Source organism: Symsagittifera roscoffensis, chromosome 2 (assembly GCF_963678635.1).
Source record: "Symsagittifera roscoffensis chromosome 2, txSymRosc1.1, whole genome shotgun sequence".
In the NCBI taxonomy this organism is placed as follows: domain Eukaryota; kingdom Metazoa; phylum Xenacoelomorpha; order Acoela; family Convolutidae; genus Symsagittifera; species Symsagittifera roscoffensis.
Window position 1 is genome coordinate 54,340,973 of NC_087063.1, and position 21,260 is coordinate 54,362,232.

The window sequence follows — 21,260 nt, forward strand, 5'->3', positions numbered from 1 at the left end:
GTCGGAGACAGTGTCGATAGATGAACCCACCGGTGGATACATGGAGATGTTGGAATACCGGAACTCGGCTAGAGGGTATGTAATGGCCCTGGAAGACGAAAAAGCCATGGGGGGTTATCTGGAAATGATGTTGCAAGGCACCACCCTCAAGCAGAAGGCGTATGGAACTTTGGCGTCGTCTGACGTAGAGGCGGAGACGATCGAGCAGTTAGTGAGCCTTCCATGGAAAGCAGTAGTATTGAGGTATTTCGAAGAAGAAATGAGGACTACGCCAAGAATACATGCTCTCGTGGCAGTACCTTACGTAAGGACAGAATTACAACTCAGGCTCGCCTGGTGCATGATGGGACTGACTCGCGAAGAATATGATTCAGAAGAAAGGAAGAGATCAAAGGAGGAAAAAGTTTTCCTTATGACGAATCTGAGGGATCTGATAGTCCAGGAGGGAGCAGCAGTAGCGTGTGCAAAGCGGAGAGACGCTCTCTGTTTCAGTCGATTCCTCATAGAGCAGATCTCAGTACCTGCATTAAGCACTTGTGTTAAAATGTTGAAGGAAGGCGATGAGCGAACGAAAGCCATGTTCTTACTAGCAATGCTGGATATGCAGCAAAGTAAACCGATGAGGGTGAACATGAAAGAACCTGAAGAATTGGAACCCATGAAAAAGATAGACGAGATCAGGAGATTCTCAAACAAGGAGTTGAGGCTCACTAAAGAATCTATGGGAGCATTGCCGAAATCCAGTGAATACTGTGGACCGATCAAGAAGAAGTCATATAGCTATGTGTCCGGGATTATAGGGATAGCATACAATCCTTTCCTGAGTGAAGACATACGCGATTGCTTCTTTGATTATGAGCAGGCGGTGTTACTAAGATTCTGGACGTCCAGAATTGTGACGACTAAGAGCGTTAACAATCCACAGGCCAAATTGGGATTGGTCTTGGAAGAAGAGGTGACTGCACCTTCAGTACCAAAATCCGACAAGAGAGTGGAATTTGGGTTGGGATTCTCAGATGAATTACTGAGAACGAGCTTGATGGCAGTGTGGGAATTGATGAAGCCATCATGGTGTCCTAGTCCCAACGCTGACTCAATATTACGGGCGACACAAGACATACAGAGGGAACTGAATGCGGACTGTAACCTGCGTGACCTCAACATCATATATAATGTGATGATAACAGCCTCTAAGAGCAAAGGAGAAGATAAAGTGGAGTTGCCTGGCTGGGGACCAGAAGACTGGGTCAAACCTGGTAGCTGTCTGGCGGAAGTCTGTGGACTAGAGGGTCACGTTTGTGGAAGTCTAGACTGTGTGAAAACCCTGGAGAAACAACACAAGCAGTTGACAGTATTGTTTGGAAATGTAGTGATGAAAGCAAGAACGGAAACGGAACTGATAGCAGATTGCCATGGAGGAACCGATGTGAATCTAGTGACAGCACTAGGATTCTACAGCATGTTTGGTTCTTTAGAGTCACTATTGAATCTAGAACAGAAACATGAGATGGTCACAGCCATCAGCGTAGAAGTATTCCCAGGAGTTCTGCAGACTGAGCAGAAGTATATAGGAAAATGGAGGGAAGCAATCGAAACAGAGATGAACATCAGACACAGCGAAACTTATTGTAGACCATCAGGAGCACGATATTTGGTGGGTTCAACGTTGGCTTCAATGTGCAAGAGCAGATAACCTGTACATTTCGTGGCTGTGGACGTGAAGAGTACAAGAACGATCGTGGATCAAGCTTTCTCAGTGCCAAAGTGCGTGAGATTGGCGAGAATGTCTGAAAAGTCTTACGAGTTACTATGTAAGATGTTCTCAGCAGTTCCAGAGAGAACCAAAAAGGAGTTGGAGTCAATACTAGGAAAGAAGTTCATGGGATATGTGAGCGGGAACTTCAGTGACTTTGAAAAACTGAAACAGAGAGGATCAACTGTCACAGATTACAATGCAGTAGATGAGAATGATGAAATCCACCGAGTGATGATGGAAGTGGAACCATTGCTGGAAGCTTCAGGAAAACGCAATTGGAGGAGCATCATGTTGACACATGACGAGTTTCCTTGCCACTGCTTGCTGCAGACCTGGTGGTATCCCAAGCGTAGTAATTTGGTGTTGATCTGGGACTCTGGAGAGCTGCTCTTCATGGGTTTACCAGATTCATCACAGCCCATAACAATAGTGATAGTGGGAGTTATGATGGCGATACGATGGCTGGAAGCTCATGTGAGAGAAAATAATAGACAGGAGGCACCGACGAGAGAACAATTGCAGAAATTAGATTGTCTAAAAGATTTAGATCTTTTTGAGACAATGTGCAAAGTTCTAAACATTCCGATGGAAGTGAAGAAGATATGGGCAAGAAAACGATTGATGCCATGGTTCAGAGCTAACATGACTGCATGCTTGTACGAGTATGCGAAAAAGCATATGTCGAAACATGGCAGAGTGTACAGTGAATATCAGCTAGACATTGGGGCAGGAGCTTTCAAGCGAGCTTTCGTGACCCATCGGAATGCAGTGACCACCGCTGTGAAAAGAATTTCCAGGACGAGCGAGCGTAGTGGAAATGAGAAGGCAGAGATGCTGAAAGAAGATTTGGAGAGAAACGTGACGTTGTGTCTCCACAACAGCTTCTGTAGAAACAGAGAATCAAACGTGGATCCCCTACCTTGCTGTAAACAGAGGGTGGAAGAGCAGAAGTGTTGGAGGACGGCTTCCAACAGCGTCAGGATAGTCAATGACGTGCTACAAGACACGGAAACCGAGAGTGCGGAGTCAGTGTCACAGGAGGAGGAAATGGAGCATTGACGAATGGTCGAGAAAACAAGAGGCAGCAAGAAAGAAAATTAGAAGAATTTAGAAGTTTTAGAACTTCTAAACGACGAAAAAAGAAGAGAACAAAGGGATGATGAAGAAAAGTTAAAACTCAGAATTGTTTTATGTGTGTGAAAAACTCAAGTGAGAAACCAAGCAACCAAGTTGTAATTGAAAGATGAAACATTTAGTTGATTTTGGAAATTGTTGCATTTAAAAATTTGCATTTTGGTTTTAGTTGAAGTGGCTTTAGAGACACTCACTTATTATTTATTTAGAAAGGCTTGAGGGAAGAGTATATTTAAATATTCCAGCCTGCATGATTGTTTTTAATCACTTAGGAAGACTGATCACTTTGTGGTGACATGAAAAACTTGAGTAACTTCTTGAGGAGGGAGGTTGTTGCATTGTTCTTTCTAACCACAAGGTTTCTTGGTTTTAATATTGAGGACAATAAACAAGCAAGATTTCCGAAGGGAAGGAGCATAGTAGGATAATTTTAGCTTGTTGGTTGGCAGGACTGTCCTGCAAGCCAACACCTTTTAAATCTAGGAGAAAAAGCTTTAATCGGGACATTGACACTGGAAGTCAGAAAATATCTTTTATCTTAAGTCATATCCTCAGAGTGCAGATTAATGAGAGAATTTGAAGGCTATAGTGATGTAGTATGATGCCATTTATATTCTGCAGTGAGTCGATGTGACGTAGATAAAGGTAATTTCGTGCATTTTGTAAATTCTGTTCGATGACACTGTAACCATTTTACGAACATGGTGCGATTCAATGAGGACATTGACCGGACTGTCCGGGGAGTATGTGACATTCCACCAGAATGGCCAAAATGCAATTTATGCAGACTTCGAATTTTTAGCAGTAAGCCTTCCGAGTTGATGATTTCGAAGGATTAGCGACGTTATTGGAACGTTTAGCCAAGCGGTGAGGGCTAGAATATTCTAGTATTTTAAATTTTCAAAATTTCGAATGATGACGTCACATTTCGGAGAAATGCTGAAACGGCCATTTTTAACAAAAAACGAATGAAAAAAGAGAACATTTTTATCTGTGATTGCGAACAGAACGAAAATCGAGATTAAAGAAAAACGACAACGAACTACAATAGCAGAGAGCGTTCCAAGTTGCAACTATTGTGCTGCTACAATAGTTGCAAGGCCGTTGCCAACAACGGTGAAGGGTGAGAACCAGCCTTCCGGATTGGTGTGAAGTTGAACTTAAGGAGCTTGATTCACTGGATTCAAGAATCCGGAAGGGTTTCGGGACTGGAACTTTTAGCCTTTTCTATAAACTTTTAGCTTCTTGTCATGTCCTGAATTGAATTTAATTAACAACTGGATTCATTTTGATAAGGATGAGAAGCTAGGAGTTGGGGGAAAGGGTTGATCCATCTTCGATGGAGGTGATGATTTTTATCTACTGAACAAAAACAATAGTAATATAATAAGTAGTAGCCCTGTTTTTAGGAGTGACCTCGTGGTCTGGGGATACTGAGACCCAGCCATGAGCTCACTATTTTTGCATGTAATTCAGTTAATTTGAGCGTTCTGGTCGAAGCCGGAGAACAGTAACGTTTTTGTCGAACCGATGTAAGAAAGACCACCGAAAAGTACTGGCTTGGTAGAGACGGTGAAAAACATGCAAAGCTCTGTTTAGACGCTAGCCAGTCGTCTTAAGACTTAGTTTTGTTATCCGTCGATATGTATCTTCCGGGCGAATGTTACACCGATGTTAGAAAAGACCACCGAAAAGTACTGGCTTGGTAGAGACGGTGAATGTGCCAGTCGGTCATATATGGAAGTTTGACCTTGAGAGGAAAAAAAAACACTTGATTTTGGAGTGTAATTTAATTTTTCAAAATTTCGAATGGAACCTGTCATGCACGATTTTCTCGCGAGAACTGAAAATCAGAAAAAGAAGTTAGAACAATTTCAGAACAATTGAGTCGCACACGCGGGAAAATTGTAAGAAAAAGCAGTAGGAAATTGCTATTCGCAATTTCCATCACTATAATAATCGAGAGTAGAGCTGTCCCATCTGTGACAGAGACGAGAGCATTCCCTCGAATTGGATTATAGCGACTGGAGTATTATTCGGAACTGGACTAGAGTGAACCTTCGGTGGAAAGGTGGACAGCTTGAGTGTCCTAATGGTTCACAAGAAAACTATTGTCTAGAGTATAAACTCGTTCTCATTGTTAAAACTATAAAACATTAGACTCATTTAGTTACGTTATTTAATTCTTGAGTTAACTACCGACTGGATTATTTCCCACTTCTTGAGCGTGCTACTATGTGAGTACAAATTTAAATTCCTAGAGTGTGTTTTATGATTGTTATGTTGAGGTAAGGCGAGTTTTAGGTTGATCCATCTGAAATGGATCAAAGTTCCACTGTCTAATAAAAAAGCAACTTAACGGATTGTTCCAACCCGGTTTTTAACGGCGTTCATGTATTTTGGGTATCTAGAGACCTAAGTATGGGGACGTTTCTAATTCTAGAGTGGGGGGGGGGGGATATTTTAGTAGTAGCCTTTAAGCTGTAACGGGTCGTAGTCTCATGTCACAAACGAACCGAACTGGCTCCGACCATTCTTGAGGTAGAAAAACACAAGAGATAGTGTCCCTGACCCTTGAGCCAGTGGTTATAGGGCCTATTTTTCTTAAGCCTCATGTGTGACTGCAGTAGACGAATGTTACATAGTGTTTTTATGGCGCTCCTGGGTGTTTACGACATCAAGACTACGGAGTCGAACCCACTTGAGACAGCTTCGGGCTGAATGCCCATTCTAGAGTACCGGCGGTACGGTTCGACAGGAACGTGCAAACCTTCCGGTTGTACCGTGATAGCTTTTTAAGAAAACTCAAGAAAACTTCCTGGTACGCTCTCCGAACGAGGCTTAGCTAACCGAGTAAAGGGGGGCAAATAGGGGGACAAAAACACGAGCAAAAAGACAAAAAGCAAAACAAAAAAAAAACAAAAAAAGAATAGAAAAAGGAACAAAAACCATAAAACGAAAAAAGACAGTGACTTTGACACCAGATCAGTTGGATCAAACCTTTATATTAATTAAATAGTATACCCATACTGTTTTATAAGTTCGATCGTTTCGATCAACCTAGCAATTTAACCCAGTAACCGTAATAAAGTGCCCGAGTGTGGGGCGTTGTCAAGGGTTTTCAGATAGTTTGGAACTTAGCTGGACAACAAGGAAACTTGACTGGAAGAGGTGACCAGCCGAGTGGGAGGGTTGTTCAGGAGTACCTGAGCTGAACCAATATGAGACTCGACTGGAAGAGGTGACCGGCCGAGTGGGAAACTGGTTCAGGAACACTTGAGCTGAACCAATAGGAGACTGGACTGGAACAGGTGACCAGTCGAGTGGGAAAGCAGCCAAGAAGGATTTGACAGTTCTCGAGTTCTCAAGTTGGGCAGAACGGGTATCGTTAGAATCCACATTACATTATAGGAGATAAGTGTAAAATTGGATAAGCGAAATCCCCCAGTTTTGAGGAACGTTTTTACTTGAGCAGGCCTGGAAACAGGTCTACGGTTTTCTCTTGAGAGGTTTAGCACCCGGCGCTTAAAGTAATTTTTAGGCTTAAGAAGGGGGGCTAGAAAGGGGGGAGGTTAGAAGGGGGACTGGTTAGGCTAGAGGTGAGCGGTTGCAAATTGTAAAAAGGGGAGAAACTAGAGTAACTAATTAATCGACATCGTTGACTTAGTTACATTAGCCATAACACGCGTTGGTGATAATAGGTGAATATCCAAAATTCAACTCGAGTTAAGACTGGTACGCTGGTTGGTTTGGTAGGGGGGACCGGATATAGACAGCTTTTGTGATACCCCATAAAATCACTAGTGGGGGGGGGGAAAACGCGTGGCAATTAGGTACCAGACATTTTTTTTAGACGAAAGGTAGACATTGGTCACCTTTGAATTTCAGGTGGGCTCATTTTTCTGTTTTTATTATTTTTCTCACTTAGATTTTTGTTGCATTTTAGTAAGGATTTGTGTTTGGTTTTATACGAACAGGTGATCACAAGATACCTGCGCACCTACATTGAAATAGAAACAACCAAAAAGAAGAGGGGGGTCAGCATTTGGCTTTTAAGAGAGGGTTTTTGGGAAAATTTTACTAGAGCTTGAGTGGTGGTACAAGGTACGGTGATTCAAGAAGACCCTACAACGAGGAAGACACTCCGTGACGAGTCTTGGGACAGTACCGAAGAAGTCTTGGGACAGAGCAGTCTTGGGACAGTGGTCTTTGGACAGGGTCTTGGGACAGTGGTCTTGGGACAGGGTCTTGGGACAGTGGTCTTGGGACAGGGTCTTGGGACAGTGGTCTTGGGACAGTGGTCTTGGGACAGGGTCTTGGGACAGGGTCTTGGGACGGGGTCTTGGGACAGTGGTCTTGGGACAGGGTCTTGGGACAGGGGTCTTGGGACAGTGGTCTTGGGACAGGGTCTTGGGACAGTGGTCTTGGGACAGGGTCTTGGGACAGTGGTCTTGGGACAGTGGTCTTGGGACAAGGGTCTTGGGACACTAGTCTTGGGACACTAGCCTTGGGACACTGGTCTTGGGACACTAGTCTTGGGACAGTAGTCTTGGGACACTAGCCTTGGGACAGTAGTCTTGGGACACCAGCCTTGGGACACTGGTCTTGGGACACTACCCTTGGGACACTAGTCTTGGGACAGTAGTCTTGGGACACTAGCCTTGGGACACTAGTCTTGGGACAGTAGTCTTGGGACACTAGCCTTGGGACACTGGTCTTGGGACACTACCCTTGGGACACTAGTCTTGGGACAGTAGTCTTGGGACAGTAGTCTTGGGACACTAGCCTTGGGACACTAGTCTTGGGACAGTAGTCTTGGGACACTAGTCTTGGGACAGTAGTCTTGGTACAAGGGTCTTAGGACACTAGCGGAGAGTACTGTGATAGTGACGAATAGTCTTGGGACGGTATAAAAATTGAAGTAAAATTACAACAAGTGTGTCTTAAGACAAAATAAGACAAATCGAAATAGGTACGGTTGAGACCACATTAAGGGAAATTTTTCAAAGGTTTTAGAAAGAGAGCTACAACAAGGTTTTTAACACGTTGTACAAAATTTGTTACCACAAAATTTTTTTTTGTTTTATGATTTTTTTTTATTCTTAGAATAGAATCGTGTATATAATAAAATTGTAAATAAAAGCAGTTGTAAATAGGAATAATGAGGCGGAGTAGGGTACCGGTGCTCGAAAAAAGGTCAAGTAGATCAAACACGAAATATAATTCATCGCTGCGCGGAACGACATCAACAGGCCCAAAGATAACAAAGAAGAACTTTTCAGTTAACATGGTCAGTACGAGGAGTGGCACCGAGAGCAAGACACGAGAAGATGTGGGGGAAAAACAGGTGGAGCCCACAATCGAAATCGACCTAGAGACACCAGACCAGAGCGTAGATGAAGTGGAGAAGAGGACAACGGAATCCACACCGATGCCCCACGTGGAAGACCAAAGTCCAAAAACCGTGGAGTTTTCACGAATAGACGCATTGGAAGACACAACAGGCAATACCCGAGAGACTGTGAAAAACGACTCTCAAGTGAAAAAGACATCCTTCACAGACAAGTTTGCAATGATGGTCGGACTCAAATCGAAAGAAAACGTGACTGAAGAACCAAAAACAGAAAGAGCACGAACATTTGGTACAGTGAGCACGAAAGCGACAGAAGCCGGCCAGAATGAGGAACAAGCTAAAGCAGAGGCTACGGCCGAAGAGAAACCGACGGCTGACCATGAAGAGACTACCATTGAGCTGGGCGACTTGTTGGTGAAATTAAATCAGATCGACAAAAGACTTAAGAACAGTGAAGAAGACAGAGAGGTGATAAAAAAGGAGATAAGATACAACAAGCACGAGTATCTAGACAGTTATTTTAACCTAGCTAAGGCAACAGAGGAGAGACTCAAGGAAATGTCAGATAAGGTAGAAGCCACCAATGAAGAACGAGAAAAGAACATCAAAACAGACATGCAACAGTTGAAGAACCGATATGATGATGTCAACAGCCAATTAGGGAGCCTGGAAAGGAGAATGGACACAATGAGCAAGAGTCAAGCCGAGAGTTCGTGTGCAATACAGGCGAAGTTGGATGCAATCTTGAGAGGTTCTACTCCACAAGAAAGACCGGCAGCGGATCGTACGCAAGGCACCAGAGTTGACTTTGTAGAACCACAAAGGAACAAACGGCAATCGACACCGTTGCCCTTAACCAGGGATGCGATAAGCATAGCACCAACAGCTGCGAAAACAATAATGAAGAATGGAACGTCGAATACAACGACTGGTCCGGGAGATGCAACAGCTAACAGCAACACAGGACCGGATGCTATGACATGGGCCAGCACTTGGGAGATGATGAGCAGGACTCTAGAGGCCTTCGCCACGAGGAACACTGACTCGAGCGACAGGAGAGAGGGAAAAACAAGAAAGACATTCAAGAAGCCAAAAGAATTCACAGACGACTCCGATGGATGCATTGACACTTGGGTGGAAGTGATGAGATTACATCTAGAACAAGATAACTTGAGTGACGAAAGACAAGCATGTACAGCCATACTGAGCAACTTGGAAGGAACGGCATTAAAATGCGTGGTCGCAAAGAAGGAGGAAGAACGCGACACCGCGGACAAGATCTTCGAGATATTGCTGAATCGATTCGGGTCAGGCATGAAGGGTCACCAAGCGATGATGCGATTTGAAAAGAGAAGGCAGAGGGACGACGAGTCAATAGATCGGTTCCTAGATGACCTCGAGAGCTTGAGAAGGAGGAGTGACCCAGAGGAGTCGACAAATAGACGGAACTTTAGCATTGCCTCGAAGTTCATCGATGGGGTGAAAAGTGATGACTTAAGGACAATGTTAGCAACATACTACACATTGTCGAAGGACAGCGCACCCACCCCAGAAGAAATGAGACAGAAATCAAGAGAATACATGCTGATGAAACCTAAGAAGTACTCATATTCTGAAAACAGGAACACGCAAGGGGGAAGCCAACCCCAGAGGTCATCATGGTACAAACCTAGAGATGATATGGACAAGCGCAGATCATGCGCGAACTGCGGGTCAGCGGATCATCATGTGGCTGACTGCACAACGTACAAACAAGGCATGAAGAGCCTAGGTTATGCACCGGATGAAGAGGATATGAGCCAGATGGAGGAACACGAGTACTATAATGGCTTAATCATCAAGATAGGCGCCAGATGCTTCTTCTGTAACCAGGAGGGGCACTTCAGAATGGATTGTCCCTTGTTCTGGGAAGCGGTCAAGGACCAGAATCACCCCAAACATAAGTTGGCATTAGCGGTGGTGCAGAATCAGCGGAACAGGCAAAACGAGTTTGAATCTAGGAACTTAGGAGCACCAAACACCGAATTGCCGACGAAGACAGTGAAAGCTGTAACACATGTTAGCGGTGCGTTAGAGTCCGCGGCCGGGAGCTCTCTAGAGATAAATTATGAGAAAGCGGCGACGGAAGCAATTGCCAAAGTGAAACAAGATCTGGCTGCGAAAGAAATAGAGCAACGACTAAAGTTGGAGATCGAAAGACAGAATTTTAACGAAGCATTAACCGGATCGAACTCAGTACCAGAGGCTAGAACGGGCTCAACAAAGAACGGAAATTGTAACACCGTGAAAATGGTGACAGGTAAATCTTTTGGAATATCGAAAATCGGAGCAAGAATAATGTCGATAATCACAGTGGGCGGCCACGAAGTAACCAGAAACTTGAGCGAGCCAAGCGACCAGACGATAATGCACATTGACGCGTATGCAGACTACTTGAGTGGAATAAGTCCACAAACGACTTCTAGAGCGCTCAGAGCACTACTCACGAGAGGGGGCAGCAAGTCGGTACGTGTTGATAATAGGTACACTGAAGCTTATGGTCCACACGAGGTGATGCTAAATATAGATGGAATCAACATCTATACCAAGACGATGATAACATGCGACGAAGACCTAATTGGACAAATCTATGTAGGGAAAGAAGAGTTGAAAGTAAGATCGATCGGACACTGTGCCATGCTTGAAGAAGATGCAATGCACATCGGGACGGAAGCAGACGTGACAGGGCACGTGCTAGACATAAATGGCAAAAAGACTCAGTTGCGTGGATTACTTGACACGGGAGCAGTCTTGAGCGTCATACCAATCGAAACATGGGAAAAGATGGGCTTTGACAAAGGTGACTTGATAGACTCGAGAATACGGCTGTCAGCTGCAAACAAAGGGGCCCTACGGGTGCTGGGCAGGACGCCGATAATAGCCCTCAATTTGGGGGAACGTAACCTGTGGATGAGCTTCATCGTGGTAGAAAACCTAGATGAATCTGACCAATTCATTTTGGGCAGAGACTTCATCAGGAATTTCGACGTAACGATAGATCTAAATAATGCAATGTTCAGGATACGGAACCCGGATAGGAGGTACGCAATCAAACCGGTAAATTTAATAATGGCAAATGAGAACAAAGCACCGGTATTCTTGAGTAGGAGAGTGAGGTTAAAAGCTAATGAAGCGGCAATCGTAAGCTTGAGGATGAAAAATTATAATGAACTAAGTGACAGCAAGCAAGTGTGTATAGTTCCAAATCCTAATAGTCAAAGCGCTGCTGTTTTAGGAAGATCATTTTCGATAACGAAGAGCGGCCTCTGCGTCAGTGTCTTGTTGAATACCCTTGATATACCGATCACGATACAGAGAGGGAGGAAGCTGGGATATGCTTTACCGGTTAAAACTCGATATGAAACAATTGAAAACTCAAAACAAAATGAAGTTGTTGATTGTCCCAACCACAGGGACAAAATTTGTATCTTGAGACGATTGCAGAGAATAAAAGATTCTTCAGGTCTTATCAAATCACTTAAGTCAGAAACGGACGATGGGCTTTCGAGCTGTTCGAACTTTCCAGAGCGACCCACACCAGATGAAATGCAAACTGATAAACCGGTTCTGCCGGAGATTGAACATTTAAGGGGCAAACTGAAAGATGAACAGCTCGAAGCTATCAAGGACGTACTAGAGCGGAACGAGGAGGTTTTTTCAAGGCATAAGGCGGATATCGGGTGTTGTAATTTTGTTGAACATGAAATAGAACTTGAGGAAAACGCGGTACCACACAGGGAGGGGGCGAGGCGCATGACCCCACACAAATCGGACGCGTGTAGAAAAGAAATCGAAACGTTACTAGAGTATGACATGATAGAACCATCCAAGTCACCGTGGGCGTGTGGAGTAGTGATGGCCAAAAAGAAAGGCGACCAGTTAAGGTTTTGTTGTGACTTTCGATACCTGAACTCCGTCACGGTGAAGGATGCCTATCCCATACCTAGAATTGATGAGAGCCTCTCGAAGTTAGGTGATGCGAAATTCTTTACGACTCTTGATTTAGGCTCGGCCTTTTGGCAGGTACCATTAAGGAAGCAAGACAGGGACAAGACAGGGTTCGCCTGCGAGTTGGGTCTGTTTCAATGGAAACGGATGCCGTTTGGACTCTGCAATGCAACAGCCACGTTTCAGCGGCTGATGGCACACGCGTTGATAGGCGTGACGAAGAAGTACGGCAACCTGGTAATGTGCTACGTGGACGACGTGGTAATAGCAACGCCAACACTAGAAGACCACATCGAGAGGCTTGACGAGGTGTTCGCGTGCATGAAAAGATCGGGGCTGAAGTGTAAACCATCAAAGTGCGAGATACTCAAGGACTCGATTAAATACTTGGGCAGGATGGTAGATAAACACGGTATCAGACCTGATCCAGACGCCGTGGAAGCAGTCCTAACCTGGAAATCACCGAAGACGGAGCACCAGCTGATGAGCTTCCTGGGTTTCGCCAACTATTATAGAGAATTCATCAAGGGCTATGCGGACAAGATATACCCGATGCAACAATTAATGAGACATAAGGGCAAGAAGTTCACGTGGAACAACGCGGCAGAAGAGTCATTCCAGAGAATAAAGAAAGAGCTGTGTGAGGCACCAGTACTGGGTATGCCGACTGAGAAGGGGATGTACGTGCTAGACACGGATGCGTCAGTAGTCGCTATTTCTGGGATTCTCCATCAAGAACAAGAATGGAATGGGAAGACAGTCTTGAGACCAATAGCATACGGGAGCAAGGTCCTAAGTGACACAGAAATGAAGTACGGAGCACCGAAAGCAGAGATGTTCGCGGTGGTCACCTTTGTCGAAAAATACAGAGCATACTTAGGCAGTGAGCCCTTCAAGCTGCGAGTCGACAACCGAGCACTAAGCTGGCTGAAAACGTACTCAATGGACCAGAGCTATATTGGGAGGTGGATAGTTCGCTTGGATGGATACAACATGATAATTGAGCACAGAACACGAGATAAACATCAAAATGCTGACAGCTTGAGTAAGAAGACGGAGTTCTACGAGAGGCAAGAACAAAGAGAGGCGGACAGACCTGAGATCAAAGACGGCTTCTCCTTTATGGACAAAGAAACGTACGACAGTCTTCCACTCACGAGATGGCTGGACAAATCAGGCAAACCGATTGAAGATCATCCCGAATTGCCGAAAGAGCCTCTTGAAAAGACCATCTTGAAGAAAAGCAGAGGGATTCCGATAGGAATAATGCTCAAGTCCAAGATCGTGAGGGAAACACTCAAGGCAAAAGGTTATGATCTCATCCAGGTAGAGGAGGGAACGGTCCGAATAGATGAAGACTTAATGAGGTTGCTTGAGAAACTATCAGATGACAAGCCCGTGATCCAAGGGAAAGGTCAGGAGGCACAGGAACTAACCATACTTCGGAGAGAAGAAACAGTGAACAATACTGACGTCTCAAAAGGAAGCATCACTGACAGCAAGGAAGTTGTGCGATCACTAGTTGAAAAAATCCCCGAAAAAATTCTGGAACAGACAAAAGTCAGGGATAAGAAAGTAACATTCAGAGAAGAAGTTGAACACCTGGGACTAGATCAAGAGTCCGGGGAGTGGTCCAGATTCATGGAAGAAGACGAAACCGGAGAAGGGAAATTGTCCGGGGAGCGTGAAGAATGGGATGAAGACTCGGATGAGAGCAGCGAAGACCAAGACAGTCTATGCATGATACTGGCGGAAGAGAAGATAAGACAGCACGACAGGGAATTACAGACGGATCCATCTTCAGGGACGTACAATCTGGAAATACAAGAGGTACGAGGTGGTGAAGAGCTCGAGAAAATAGCAGTTTCAAGAAAACCACTAAGGGAACTATCGTGCAACTCAAACGTCAGAACGAATCTGGTACCAGAAGACGACATGAAAATCGTGAAAAGGATGATATGTGTGAAGCTGAGCGATGACATCCACAACCCTGGTGAAATGAATGGACAGATCATGGCGCTAAAGGAGCACGTTAAGGCGAGATACAGGCTGTCTGACCTAATAAGGGCCCAGAAGAATGACAAAATGACAAGTAACCTCTCCAAATGGATCCATTCGGGAGTCAAGGAGAAGGGGGAACTTGAGGAAGACAGCTACAAGATCTTGAGCCAGTTCTACAAAGAAAAGAGAGATTTACTTTATCACACAGCTGAAGGGGTGGTAGCGTGCAAGAGAAGAGATGAGGAAAAAATATTACACAAACACAACCTCATCATACTACCACAATTGTACCAAACGGAGGTGCTTTTCAGATCACACGACCAGATGGGCCACCAGGGGATAGATAAAGTACAACAAAGGATACTTCACAGGTTTGATTGGCCGGGAATGAGAAAAGCTTGCGAGAGATGGGTGAATGCCTGCCTAGCATGCCTTCAAGTAAAAGACCCAAGGAAGATGAAGTTTCCCCTCAAGTCTGTCGAAAGTTCGGAATTCAATGAAGTGGTGCAGATAGACCATCAGAAAATCTGCTTGACGGAGTCGGGTTATAACCAAATACTAGTTATAATAGATCACTTCACCAAGTTGGCGGAAGCGGTTCCGTGCCAGACAGCCTCAGCAGAGGAGACATGTGATCACCTGATAACGCATTGGATATCGCGGTATGGTTGTCCAATGACTTTCCAGTCGGACAACGGCAAGGCTTTTGTGGGGGACTTGACAAAAGAATTGATGAAGAGATCACACATTGCTCAAGCGCACTCGACGACCTATCATCCACAGACCAATGGGTTGGTAGAGAGACAGAACAGGACACTGGTCAACATGCTCAGGGTGTACTGCTCGAGATACATGACGGACTGGGACAAATACCTGCCACAGGTAGTAGGAGCCTATAATAGTACTCAGCACTCAACGACGGGTATCAGTCCTTTCATGATGTTGACAGGCAGGGAAAGGGCAATGCCTATAACATTCTTCTACCCGGAGTACGAGGGGAAGAGGACGTCACCTCAAGCATACGTGAAGGAAGCGATCAAAAGACAACAAGAGCTAAACGAGCTATGTCGGAGAAACACGGCGCAAGCGCAAATGAGGCAACGCAAGAAATATGACGAAAAGATACTAAGAGCAAAGCCATACGAAGTGGGCCAATACGTGTGGGTCTTCCAAAATGTCATACCGCCCAAGGGAACAAAGAAACTACTCAAGAAATGGAGAGGACCGTTCATGATTACGGAAGTACATCAACAAGGACGGTTCTATCGCTTGAGTACAGGGCGAGCAGCACATTACGAAAATCTGAAGCCTCACGTCCCGTCCCCGGAGGACTGGTGCCTACCAAAAGACATGGAAGGTCTTGAGTACCTGGTGGTGGAACCAGCGTGCGAAGTGAATGAGAAAGGCACTAGAGAGAAAAATGATGGTAATGAGAACTTGAGTTTGGACGACAACGAAAAGATAGAAGTGGAGTCGGATGCAGGTTCATTTGTAGAAGAAGACTGGAACGACCCAGAGCAAAACGAGGTACCGAAGTGGATGGAGCCGGATCAACCAACACCACCGGAAACCAGGACTGGCAATCGTAAACGAACAGGTATGAGGTACAATAGGTACGGGGATGACTTCTTGATCGATAAGATACAGCCAGACAAGTTGGGCGATGAACTACTAAGCGCAGGCGAACTGGAAGCCGAAGAGGAATGGCAGGTCATTGACGATGGTGGACATTATCCGCAGGATGATTACTCGACGCCAGAATTGGAGACGGATCTCGAGCAGAGTGAAATAGAAAGGAGGGAGAACACGAACTTGAGGGTTCTAGAGTGGATGCGTGATGTCAAAGACGAGAGCCGCGAAGGACAAAGCATTCAGCAAATCGATGTATCAGCAGCAAATTACATGAAGACAGAGGACCCTCTTTTCGGATGGACAGCAACAGACAGGCCACTGGACATCCCTAAGGACAATTCAGACCCGACTACATCGACGGGGACGTCGATAAATATTTTTGTCCGGGGAGTGGGGGTAGGACTTACCCACACCGAAAATTTGATGATAAAGAAGCTCAAGGAAGTGAGGGAAACAAGCGGATTGGAACTGGAGGAAGAAGAACCAGAGCCTACCATAGGAATGAATTTCAAAACGAAATTCGAAATACCCAATGAATACTCAGAGAACATCATGATAACGGATAGCGACTTCATCCTGTCAAACAGGACCAGCGCGATCTGCATCACGGCGGACATGAGTTTCAAATCAAGATTGGAGGCTGACTTCAAAAGAGAGTACCAGAACGTAGAGTTTCTGTTCAGACAGAGGCCAGGACTGGGAGGCATGGCAGCGCTTCCACCGTCAGTGGCACAAGTCCCGGGCAAATACCTCTGCTTCCTAGTAACGAGAGTCAACGACAGAAACACAATTGATCCCGAACACGTGATATTGGCACTGACAAGACTACGTGACTTCATGATTGAAAGAGGAATAGTGGAGGTCTCGATGCCGGTGTACGACCCAAACAGGGGCAAACTGAGCTCGAGGGAATTGTATGCTATCCTACATGTGGTCTTTGCAGAAACAGAGATAATGGTGCATCTTCACAAGAAGTACTACTTGAGCATCGCCTGAGTCGGGTACACGGAGGTATCAGGTCGGGTGTGAGGGAGGAGTCTTGAGTTAGGTACTGGGGTGCGGCGCAGGTAAAGGGATCTTAAGATGTGATTGGCATGACAATTGAATTTTAAAAGAAAGAATTGATGGTGCTAAAACATAAAATGAATCTGCATGTTCTTAAGGGAAATCCAATCGAATTGCTTTAAGTGATATGAGAATGATAAAATTTTAACCATATGGGTAGAAGGGGGGTCTCTAGGTTAGGAACGTGACATGCTAAGTTTTAATGAGCTTTCTGTTTTCAGATCAAGTTTGAAAAACAAAGTTGAAAATCCAACTACACTCAAGCGAGAAACAGAAAGAGAGAATCTTGATTGAACACGCGATAATCCGAATCTACAGCAAGTACTTGCAAGAGAACATTTCTAGAGAATTCTTGAATTGGGTAATACTTGAGTTGGTAAGGTAATTCTTGAGTTGGTAAGGTAATTCTTGAGCTGGTTAACATCTACCTACATACATCCCGAAGTTACAAAGAATGGCAGACCGATTCTGGAACTCCGTGCCCGCGGCTCTGAAGAAGCCCACTCTTGACGAGCTGTACAGACGCTTGAGGGACCTGGACTACACCCAGATAGACGAGAGAATGGCGGTGATGCTGAATGCGATCCTCCAGTTGGAGGACCAGGGTGAGTGCAGGGAGTCTGCGACGGAGGCTGTCTTGATGGTCGGCTACACCACCGAGGGCATATCAAATCGAGAACAGACCAGATGGTTATCCTGGAAGGCGGATGGAGGAGTAAGGGGCTTTGACTTGGCAAGAAATCCTGGCCTGAGTAACAACACCGAACACGGCGCAGGAGAGTTCCCGCTACCGACGAGACCAACAGCAAGATCCACAGGCCAGAGCTCGAGTAAGGTGCCGTCGATGTCGCGAGCGCAACAGACGACCGAGGCATATCCGGATCTGGGGGTTCTAAAGAAAGAGCTCGAGAAGGCGCTGAAGGAAAGGAATAAAGCGAACCTCGATCGGGATCAGGCGAAGCTGGACAGGGAGAAGCTTCAGCTGGAGAGAGACCAGGCAGTCGACGAGCGAGATCAGACGTTGAAATTACTTGAGATGCTAAGGGCTGAACATCAGCAGGAGCTAAGGGTGCGGGAGAACGTCGCGAATCGTGATCAACTGAAGTCGGAGTTGGAAAGGATAGAACAGCGACAACGCGAGCTTGACGCACAGAAGGGAGCCAGGTCAAACGAACGAGTGGTGACCAGCTCGAGGCCAGAGTCGCGCATGGAGGTGGATGAAGCTCCCAGGGCTAGAGGACGGTTCAACCTTGACCGCGAGGCCAGAGAACACATGAGTGAAGGGTTGGAGGTCTGGATACCGAATGACGTGACGCCTTCCTTGCGCAACCTAGAGACACAACCTGTACGTCCTCTGATGGATGTGGTGTTACCAGGATATACCCCAACCTCGACCTCGAGTGGCAGTCAGGTGAGCGGCGCCTCATCGCGCCTGAAGGAGCTAGGCGAGAAATTGCAGCAGCAGAGTCGTGAAAGATCGACAAGGCCAGAGCTTCCCCCAACTTGGAGGGAACAGCCGGTCAGGAATGTCGTGATCGCAAGCTATAAGAAGAATACAGAAGGGAACTACCACAGGCACAATCGGCTGGACTGGAGTGCGGAACAGGGAGCCAGGAGGGACTGCTTCCATGACGCAGCCTGGGTGGAGTATCTAGCGCCACCTCGTGTGCCAGAGGGTGCAGTTCACCTAATTATAGGGGATAGCCTGGTGCGGGTGTTGACCCAGATACGGTCACATTGGCAGACAGGAGTCTTGAGTTTCGCTGGAGCTGCCACGCCACAGATGTTGGCAACCCTGGACATGCTAGGGATGACCAAAGTTTACACAGTGACCCTGATGGTTGGGACCAACGACGTGTCAAGGGGAGAAGCGAGGAAAGTAACGAGGCTGTGCGACAAGATGAGCTGCCTTCTTGAGGAACTGAGGATCCAGATGGACCCCATCCTGCTGACGGTATGCACGGTCCCCTACAACATGATGTTTGATCAGCACGCCCTAGAAATGAACCAGAAGGTGCGGAGCCTGAACAAGGTGATCCGAGACATACACCGAAAGAGTGTGCTTCCTCTCAGGCTGTTGGACATAGCAGAACGTATGGAGAAAAAGGGATTCCCTGAAGACACCTCAAAAGATGGAATCCATTTCGATAGGCCAAGGGGAGCGGAGTGGCTGAACGACGTCTTCCAGGAACACATAAACACGCTAGAGGCGGATCTGCTGGAGACAGCCCAATTCACTTTAGGACCACCTCCCAACCCACCATTCCTTGCCTCGAGGGACTTGGCTGGTCGTTTGGGAGCGAGAGTTGATACTAGAGACAGTTCAAGGAGCAATCAGACCCGATTGCAGAGTGCCACGCCAATGGAGTCGGAGGAGGTAGAGTCATCAACACCTCCGGGCTCGGCGATGTCCTCTGTGGTGGTGGCAGATGGCAGGAGAGAAAAGAAGTCTATGGAGACTGCCCGCTTGAGATATCCTGAGAAGGTGAAGGAACTGGATCTAGAGAGTTTGGAATGCAGACGAGAGTTGGCGGAAACCCTGGGGATCGAACGAGTGTCGCACGAGGATTTGAATAGACATCATTGCGTAGACTGGTTGAAAGCTCACGAGGCGCACTTCTCGAGAGCGAAGTTAATGGAGACCACAGACCTGACTGGAATTCCCACAAAAGCGATCATGGGACCCATTAACTACAGGCCTCTCAAGCTGTTGGGGAGTCCTGGACTTATAATAGAACCTCCCAAGCACCGAACTGGCATCGCCAGGATCAGGTTGGCAACCCCGGCGCAGTTAAAGGTGGTAGACAAGCTACTCAATCCGGGTGGAATGGAATTGCCTGATGCCGCTTACGAAGGTCCGAAGTTGGCAGAAGATCCCAGGTACGGGAAGCCCTGTGGTGGCACCCAACTGGCCAAAACTCTGGCAGTTTATGATAGAGCAGATCCAGCTGCTGCAAGAGTAGTCATTGTGGCGGGATCGGACTTCGAAGGAACGTCTCCCAAGTTGTTCTGGCCGGAGACTCTGGTATACTCTTTGCCAGGAGCCGAATTGAACCAGATGTTGACTCTAGTGGTGGCAATAAAGTCGGAGATGCCCTGTGAACCTGAGCTGCTATTGTTTGCAGGAATGAATGATCACCTGCACGCGATGGGACTTCTTGAGCGACTGAAGGGCAAGGAGATTCCGACATCAAGGAAGATATGGGAGGCTATTCAGGCGTTATTTGCGGCGATGAATGAGGTACAAGAGAACGTAGCCTCGAGATTTGGGTCTAAGACGAAGGTGGTGTTTACCACATCCCCAGGATACGCAAATATGCCACCCGCCCTACAATTCGTGTACGCGGTCTTGATCCTGATAGCAGAAGGGAGTGAATGGCGGATTCTGATGGCAGCCCCCAATCGAGAGCTGGAGCCATCGAACTTGAGGCTTTACAAATCAGAATTCCCGGCGGCATGGGCTTACATATCTCATGCACTGAGGGGCTTTTACGGACTGGCCGACGTCCTGATTGTATTGGATGAGGTACTCTTGCTAGAGGTATCGAACTTTGCTAGACAACTCAAGTTCAGCCCAGTCATCGGGGAAGACCACCCGGCGATAAACCAGTTGACGGCCAGCCTATGGTTCCGGAGTATGGATGTGAAAGTCGCAAATTCCACCAGCAGGTCTAGAGGTCCCAGCAACGAGAGAAGAAATGTGGTCGAGACGGAGAAACAGTTAGAATCGATGAAATATCGCTTGACTCAAGAGAATGGCTGGTGGCCATTCCTGACACCAAGGCTGGAGAACGTCACGAATAAAACGAGGGAGGAAGCACCACTCCTCGTGAAAGAAATCTGGAGTTTTCTAGAGAAGCAACTGGAGCTAGCTGAAACGAGAGACATGACGGTGGCTAGATTTGTCTCGGCCGCCAATGAAGTGACGATTGGAGGATTTTGGAGAGAGCACGCCAACGGCGAATTGAAGACTAGGAGAGATTACGAGATTCTCAAGTTCTTGAGTCCTTGCTGGGAGAAAGAATTCTTGGCAGGAGTGTTCGGCACCACGGCGACTATCTTCGGAGCCTTCGTACAGGAGATACTGGGCATGTCCATCAGCCTGCTCTTGGCCCTGTATTTGGTTTACCCCAGATACTTGTTCAACATGGGCCCAGCATACATGTTTAGTCGAGGAGTGGAGACACTTCGAGTTGATGGGTATCTGGCACTAGTACTCTTGACCCATGGGGAATTGGTGTCGTTTCATCGGTTAATGGAATATGGAGAACCTCTGTCTATGGGGAGAGTCCACACGAGCATTGAAACCAGCTCCTACAAGTGTGCCGCAGG

The 21,260-nt window shown here is 46.4% G+C and overlaps 1 protein-coding gene across 3 annotated transcripts in view; it reads left to right on the forward strand.

The window, feature by feature from the left end:
- The window catches only part of LOC134839139 (septin-2-like), a 411,571-nt gene that overhangs the window by 352,472 nt on the left and 37,839 nt on the right, over positions 1-21,260 (forward strand). The window lies entirely within an intron of this gene.